This window comes from Ruditapes philippinarum, unplaced genomic scaffold (genome assembly GCF_026571515.1).
Source record: "Ruditapes philippinarum isolate M1 unplaced genomic scaffold, ASM2657151v2 ctg1045_1_1_1_1, whole genome shotgun sequence".
NCBI classification, from domain to species: domain Eukaryota; kingdom Metazoa; phylum Mollusca; class Bivalvia; order Venerida; family Veneridae; genus Ruditapes; species Ruditapes philippinarum.
The window spans coordinates 25065-33967 of record NW_026864684.1 but is presented as its reverse complement, the minus strand read 5'-3'; positions in this window follow the sequence as shown (position 1 = coordinate 33967).

Genomic DNA, 8903 nt, shown 5'->3' with positions numbered 1-8903 from the left:
TTTGTTTTCTTATTTGAGACAGATTTCCTCTTCCAGTGATATATAATTCATGTTTTTTATCAATAACTCTTGCGACAATAACTGCCGTGCACGAATTTTTTTGACAACCCTCGTATGTCATGCTAATTACTGAAATAAGAGCACACTTAAATATACATCATAATACAATAAATGCGTATCGTGAAATAAAAGTACGACAGTTGCAAAGCAATTAAGAAATTTATCGATGTTATCAGTTAAAATACATTGTCAAACCTCATATTAAAAATGTCTGACTGTTAATTTTACAAACTTCACCTTGTTTTACTTAAATTAATTAAAATCTATTTATATATTTTTAGCTGTCAATAGCTTTACTGTACATAGCATAACACAACAGGTCTGTGATTTTGTTATCAATACGAACAGTTCTTGAAAAAGGACATGTATACCTTTGAATGCCTTTGAAACAGACATATTTAAAATAAATTGACTTTTATTTAAGTCGACAGCGGATTTATTCAGGATACTACCAGTTATTTTTTTACTTCTTTGGGATACTGTTACAAATTATTTACTGTTCCATCTAGTAAACAAATCAGGTATAATGTAAAGCACTGTTACGTGGGATCTCTTTTGCTAAAGTCACATTAGAAAGATTAATCAAGATGACGATTGATTTTAGTAGAAAAGAGGCATCGAATAAGCGATCCATTGATTGGAAGACCTATGAATCACTACGCACGCTATGTTGCATATTTGATATATTTACGGAGCGTGCTTTTTCGTCCTCAGTCAGCATGTACATTTTTCATATACTAGAATTAGTGCATGACAGCGGATATGCAGTTTGATTTCGTTTCAGTAAAACATTTTAGTATTTATCAAAATAGAAAATAGAGAAAACCGGAATACCTAAATAATACCCAAAAGGCAAAATTGAAAATGTTGCAGACTCGATTTGATTAAGAATGTTCATGCACCATAGCAGCAAATTAAGTAGAATTCAACGTTTAAACATTTAAATGGTGCATTTTGCGTAACAAACATCCACATAATTATGTGTTCATACGGCGATTATCATATAACCGTCTATGCGACACTTTCGTGCAGTTCCATGAAAAGCGGCGTTTTGTCTCAAAGCAAAAGACAGCGTGTACCCAAGAATAATGAATAACGAGGTAATACATTTTGGCAGCAATATATTCTTACATAAAAAGAACAATCATGCAAACATTAAATTTAGATCTATTCAAAGTTTAATTATTGGGACATACAAAAGAATGGTAATAAATGACGGATAAAATAAATGAAAAAAAACAACAAAAAACACCAAATAACCTTTCTCTTGATAGTATGGCAGAGAATATCGTGCACAGAGAACAGGCAATTCTTGACACTTTAGAACTGGTATTATTTATAGTGATGAAACCAATAGAAGAAGAAAGTGTTTGTCCTTTAGCTCATATTTACTGTGTTTACCCATATCCCAATCACATCTTGTTACCAACTAATCAAGTGATTCTTCAGAAAAATTTCAATCATAGAGTTTGCTTGTGTAAATTGGATGTGACAATCCATTCACGAAAAACCTGTTATTTTCGTGTATCCAGTACATAACGCCAACTCATCTCTGTTGGTTCCCCTGTATTTATCAACATGCGCACTTCTTTTTTGATCTTTGTTTAAGCATAACACTTCATTATCATTATTATTTATTATCTATTTACATCAGCTAAAAGTTGTTGACCTCGTGAAATGGTACATATGAACGGATAGATGATGCAGATAAAACGTTAAAGCATATAACAGTGTCGTATTTTCTTACAGAATTTTAAATGTCTCTCGTAATATTGGTAATATTGGCAATATTATAACAACATGTGGAGAAGCCGTCTTTTTGACAAGAACATGCAAACAAGAATATTGATTCACAAACCTGAATTGTAGGCCACGGATGTTCTTAATTGTGAAGTTATTTGCGGTGCAAAGGATGAACTTCATGTGTGCGGGTAGTGTTTATTTGTGTTTATACGCTTATGTTTAAGTTGCACGTATTTAAGTGTTAGTAGATGCTATCGGTTGTATGACGTGTGCTGATATTATAAGCATTACTGGCAATATTTCGTCTTTCCAATTAGTTGTGTGCCCTTCTAAAAAGCGCCGCCTAAGGAAGCGCCTAATAGACTCACGTTTCTTGACACGCGTTTATTATCTAATGATCAAATAACATTCTATTTTAAAATTCAACAGTTGGTTGCTGAAGTTTGATGATGATATTGATAATAATAATGAAAAATAAGAGAAAGCGTAAAACAGTGGCAATCCTGCTATGCAATATGAATACTATAGACAATCAATGTTATCATATTTTCATCCTCAGAGACTGTTCGGCGTTGGTCGTTTGTGACCCCATTCTTGATCTGTCTGTATAGACCATTGGTTTACATTTATTTTATTTTCCAAATTTTTCGCTATCGTCTAGTCGTTTTCTATGATGTTTTTTTGTAAAATTTAAAATTGCGCCTCGTCTGTGCTTTGCTCTTATGATTTCTCCTGATTTTGTTTTGGTGTCCTATTGGGCCCTTGCCGGTGGTCCTGTGTTTCTGGGTTGTTTTCATGTTTCATGATCTATGACATCTGGTACCGAAAACATTCAAGGACAAACCAAGCCAAAATTAAAAGCTGGTTATACTTATCCTGCAAAGTCCGGTGGCTACGCCTCAAACGATATTACAGGTACATTGCTGAAAAGTCTTACATTAAAGGATATTGTATTGTTGACCTTTAACTCTCCAATCTCAATATACGTTCGAAATCTTTAAATTCACTAAGTTATGACAATCTCACAGCTTGTTTTGACAAAGGATTTTCCGGTTATTGAACAGAAACGGTAGAGTGGTGAATTATCAAATGTAGACCGACTATCCCAAACATCAATCTAGCCACCAGACATTTGTAAAAACAGTATATTCTCTTACCTTCCAATTTGGTTATTTCGAATATTAAAGAAAAAAACACATTGATTGTTGAAATTTACATAAAAAGCCTTTAATAATAATATATACCCCAGGGTATGAAAGAATTTGGTGACTTAACTTATTCAACTAATTCAACCAAACATGGACGTGCAAAGCAAAATTACTTTTGATAGTAAAGGGCATTTTTTGAGAAATAGTAACATACAAACATAATATATTGTTGTTTGGTCAGTCATTCTTATAAAGTACTAAGTAATTAAGAATTACACATTGAGGATTTGAGTTTTGTTGAGCATTACAATTTTTGCTGAAATTGTCAAATTTATTAAAACCATTAAGACAAAGAATGAATATGAATAAAGTATTACTTTATGACAATTGTGTGATATATTTGTTTAAGATTTGACATCCCTTTCTTAGAACGAATGCCTTTATCAAGAACCTGGCTGTTAAAAGAAATTTCCTTTAAAATAACGAGGCGTCTCATTTATTTGTCTCAAAATTACACGGCTACTTTTTGTATGGCCTTTGTTCTTTTAGACAAAAAATAGTGACACAAGAAAAACAAATAGTAGACCTTTATTGTTTGCATATTTGTACAGCGATATACTATAACACCAACATATAACTTCATACAAGCATTCAATATATCAAGAATATACTCTTAAGTGCAATTAAATGTATTTTTCATTGTAGTGGTAATTTCTTAGAGTGTATTTAAAGTTAATATACTACGGTCATAACATACAAAACTTCAAAAATAAAATAAAGTGTTTTCAATAGAAAACAACGCCTAGAAATATTCCTCATATCATTTCATCATTTCACCCTTGACATACCTACAAATTATCCTAATTGACTCACCAATTAAGTTGATTTGACAACACATTTAAGATTCGATGACTAACAAATTTGTGTGTTTATCTACAACTTAACTTGCCCACAAGCTGGCAGTTTAACCGATCCAGGCGTAGGTGAATGTTTAAATACATTCTATATCTATTGCTTCTGATTTAAAATTGAAATTTTGTTTTCTATACAATCATCAGTGTGATAATAATTTAAAACCATTATAACAGATTGTTTATATGGTGTTGAAATGAGCTATATGGGGCATTATATGAAAATATAGAAAACGTACAAGTATTTACATCATAAATACTGCTATAATTGTGAAGGTTAAAAGGTAAATTCAAGAATAAAGTGTATAAAGCTTTATTTAAGACATACCTGCTGCAAAAATTATTATTGGAGTTTTAAAAAAGAATACTCACAAAATCCTTGTATGGATAGATGTGAATTGTAAATAGTAAATTGACTGAAAAGCCAATGGCGCATGCACGAAATCATTTATAAACGGATAAACTCTTCCTTAGAATAGCATAATAGCATTTCTTGAGCAATATATTGTGTTCATGTACTATATTCATGTGTAATTTACAGTGAAATTCTATGATTGAACTCGTTTGAGAATCGAGCATAAGATTATGAAATTATTAAAAGTTTACTATTGATTTATAACATATCAATTTTGACTCACTTCTTAAAAGGGTCTTGCTGAAATTCTAAAAAATGATCTTGTCCGGCTTGCATTTTGGAAAGTATACATTATCAATTTCAAGAATGATATTTGAAGTTAGCTAAATGGTTAGCCGACTGTTTACACGGATGTATAAGCTTTATACATGAATTTATAGTACTGGCAAAGGCTTATCAGTTTTGATTTCAACAGGTAACGGGTTGAGAATTGATGTTTTGGTTAACGATTACTGATGTTGACCATCTTAATAGACCAGAGATAAATCACAATTAAAAAGTTTAACTTATTACTCTGAGTTTTAATGCACGTATTTATCGTATGTTAGGCTAAATATAACTTTCCATGTGTCATGATTTATGATAGTACATTTCGGATACTGAATGCAAAATAGAGCAAATTAAAACCCCTGCTGTAACATTTTTGCTGCCAGTACTGTAATGGCATAGTTAATACAATAATTCATTTGTAATTTACTTTAACAGATTGATGCTTTCACTTTGACCACAAATTGTATATAAACTTATCATATTATATCAGTGTTACCTAGGAAAATAAACTAGATTTGATTAAAATAACATGTTCCAACCTTAATCAAAAATACTATAAAAAGACAACCCATACAAATTTATAAACTACATCTAGTTATTGTGTTACCCGCCTTGTTGGCATATAAATGTTACTATGAAAGTGACCTTGTAGACAGGGAAAATGTTTAATGTGTAAGTAAATCTGATCTTTACTGACTATTAACATTTACTTGAATTTGAATATTATTATTTTCACATAAACAATTGAAAACAATTGAAAATTCCAAAACAAATATATTTTTTTTTAAAACAAAAAACAACACTTTTTGAAATCAGTACTCATGTTATGTATATAATAAATGGAAAGTGTGAGTAACATTTGGAAACTAAAATGATCTTATCTCTTCAAAATTATTGTTGAATATGTATAAAATATAAAAATATAATGTTAAACATTATTTCATTTGCGTTAAAGGTGTTGCAAAATCAAAAAGTTCGAGATGAGTTTGGGTGGTCCTAGTTTACCTGTAAAATATATGACTTTATAGATGACAATCTTTCAAGAATATAAGTTTGACTAGAAAGTTATTGAAACGATAGAATAAAACAGCTAATTATTTTCGGTTCAATGTTTTTGATAATAAACTCAATTCATTTCGTGTCACACTATGCAAGCCTTAAAGATAAATACCTAAAAAACATTGTCAATAATATACAAATGTACAAATGAGTAGCACCTAATGACACGGAACTTATCAAATATAATAACACTAATTCACAACTAGCCAAATCTTTTCAATAAACCTTGACAAAGACACAAACATACATGTCTATATCAATTCTGCAGTACAGTATCCTTTGTTTTCATGAATGTTTCTTTTTCCAATAAATCATGCGTAATAAACTTTGTAGAATATATATACAAAAAAAGAAAATCACATTGTGACAATAGTTTCTTCATGATTGAGAATAAACAATTTTTTCGATTTTTCCCTTCCCTTTTTTTTTGAATTTTTTTATAAAATTTGGGGTGATTTTTAGTAATGTAAAATAATTTTTTCATTTAAATAAACTACCTCATTTTTGCAATGGATCTCTAACAAGCATGCATATTATGTTAAAAACCGATTAAAATTTATTAAATTTTTTTTTATGGGCAAAACTATTGAAGAAATAAATAAATAAGTTTAGTTTGGTAAAAGATCATGATAAAAAATTCCTAATAAAAATATAAATTTTCATTTGAAAAAAGTATGAAGTAATACAACGTAAAGGACATTCCCCCGATTTTTAAAACCCTGCAAATAAAAACGAAAGTTAAAAAGCGGGATTTTTTTACAATACCAAATTTTTGGATTTCTTTAAAAAAGTGTAATTTTCTTACTACTAACAAAATTTTGGGGACAAGAAATGATTTCCTTATAACGTAATTCCTTATAACGTTTCGCTATAACCATATTTTTTAAAATAAAAAAAAAAGGGGCAAATTGGGCCCCAAAAAAATTTTCCCTAAAAACGGAAGTTCGCTAAACCCGTGTTCCATAAGTGACGTTTATTACTCTTTTTTAAGCATTATGATGTGAACAACTTTAAAAAAATATTATAAAATTTTTTATACTTATACCTTCAATTTAAGTGTCGTTTTTCCCAGCCGAAATGAAAGGGCGCAAAGATTTCATGGGTTTCCCCTATTAAAATTCAAAATTTTAAATGCACCAATTTTTACGTTTCGGGACGTTAAAGCGAAAAAATATTGCAATCTTTTAAACGGGCCCAAAGTTTTTAAAATAAATCTGTAACGTCGCAATTATTAATTTCTATTATTAATACATCATTAAAGCTCTTACATTTCTTTTTGCCAAAGTAAAAGCTATAACGATCAGTTTAAAAAAAAGAAATTGCAATTCGGGGATTACAACGCAAAACTATTATAATTCAGTTTTTTATAGTGATTGCTATTAAAAGGGGTTGCTTCAGTGTAAGCTATAAAATTTCAGGTTTTACCTCTTAGCTATTAAGGGGTCTGTTTTTTTTCTTCTTTTACGTTTTTTCCAAAACGTTTTTCGTATATAGGCGGGTAGTTTCAAACCCATCGTTCCTGGAGAGTTTCCCCCAGTATATACTTCCTCGCGCTTAACTACAAAGCAATCCCGGGGATAACACCCCAAAAGGGGAAAGGGATTAGAAGTAAATCGACTAACCCTCGCCCCGGTCAAAGGTCTTTTGTAAAACGCTAAGTTTTTAGGAAGATTGTAACGCTCCCCCGCTACTATAATTCAGGTTGTAATCGTGCGAGGCTATTAAAATTCACGGGGTCACAACGCCATGTTACTTCAATTAAGGTTGTAACAGCGCAAAACTTTTAAAATTCAGTCTGATACAACGCAAAGCTATGACAATTGAGATTGATTAAGTGCTAAGCTATGAAAATGTGAGTTGTTTCTTTGCCAAGCAATTACATTTTAGGTTATAACAGTCAAGCTATGCTATTACATTATTTGATAGTTGTTACAGTAGGAAGCTATTACAATTACGGTTGTTACATTGCTTTGCTAAAACAATTTCGTTTGAAGCAGAGCCAAGCCATACAGTTAAAGTTACAACAGCGCCAAGCTTGCCAATTAAAGTTGTAAATAATATTGAATACGCCAAGCTATTTACAATTTAGGGTTCTCGTGTTTTGATATTAAAATTAGGTCGTGACGGCGTCAAGTTTTTCCAATGCATGAGGATTGCTTGTGGGAGCTTCTTAAATACGGCTAAAAATTAGGCGTGTTTCATGTATTTTACGGCATCTACAGTATCATATTTACGAATCATTTCCTAACTGAACATTTTATATCAAAATAAATTGTTTAAAGCATATAAGAGAATACTCAATAAATAAGAAATAATACTTAACTTACCTTCGTAGGTAATATATCACTGTCAATAATAAGACCCGAATAACTGCACAGAGAACGGAAAACCGTTGACATTTTAGATTCAGTATCATTTATAGTAAAAGCTTCGAAATATGAAAAAAGGAAAAAGATTTTATTCTTTAAGTATTTTCCTCATGGTTATAATTTATCGCGCCGTTTTAAATAAACGTGAGTGAGTAGCTCTTTCTAGTTGTTTTAAGTATTACAAACAATGTGCATCCACTTCACCGGCAAAATATTAAAACACATGCTGCATCTTGATTGCTTGTCTGATGTTAGTGTCAGTAACAATAAACCTTGAATGCGTAGTTTTGACCCTAGGTGAATGATTGAAATATATCCGAAGAATCTTTACTTATAAATAAACATTCTAAGGTCGCTGACATTGTGTAGTTTTCCTCAAGATTTAAGTGTTGTTTTGAAGACAAGTCTGTAAAACTAAATTTTGATCTTAAGGATAGTTAACACAAAATTAGAAAAGACCACAAGTTATGCAAACATGATAGTATCTATTCTTGGGGCTTTGGAGAGTTTTTAAAAAGTAAATCAAGTTTTTTTGTTATTTTCAAATCATACTACTGGTTAGGTAGATGCATCATCAATGCATTGAATTTCAAAGCACTAAGTCTTATAATTATCACAAGTATTTTGATAAAGACTTTTATCATAATATAGACATACATACATACACACATATATATTATACTATATTGTCATTTATATGTCATGCTAATTACTGAAATAAGAGCACACTTAAATATACATTATAATACAAAAAATGCGTATCTGAAAAAAAAAGTACGAAGGGAAAGTAATTAAAATTTTTCGATGTGTCAGTTAAAATACATTGTCAACTATATTAAAAAAGTCTTTCTTTAATTTTTAAAAACTTCACCCTTTTTTTACTTAAATTAATTTTAAATTTTTTATTTTTTACTGTCAAAAGCTTACT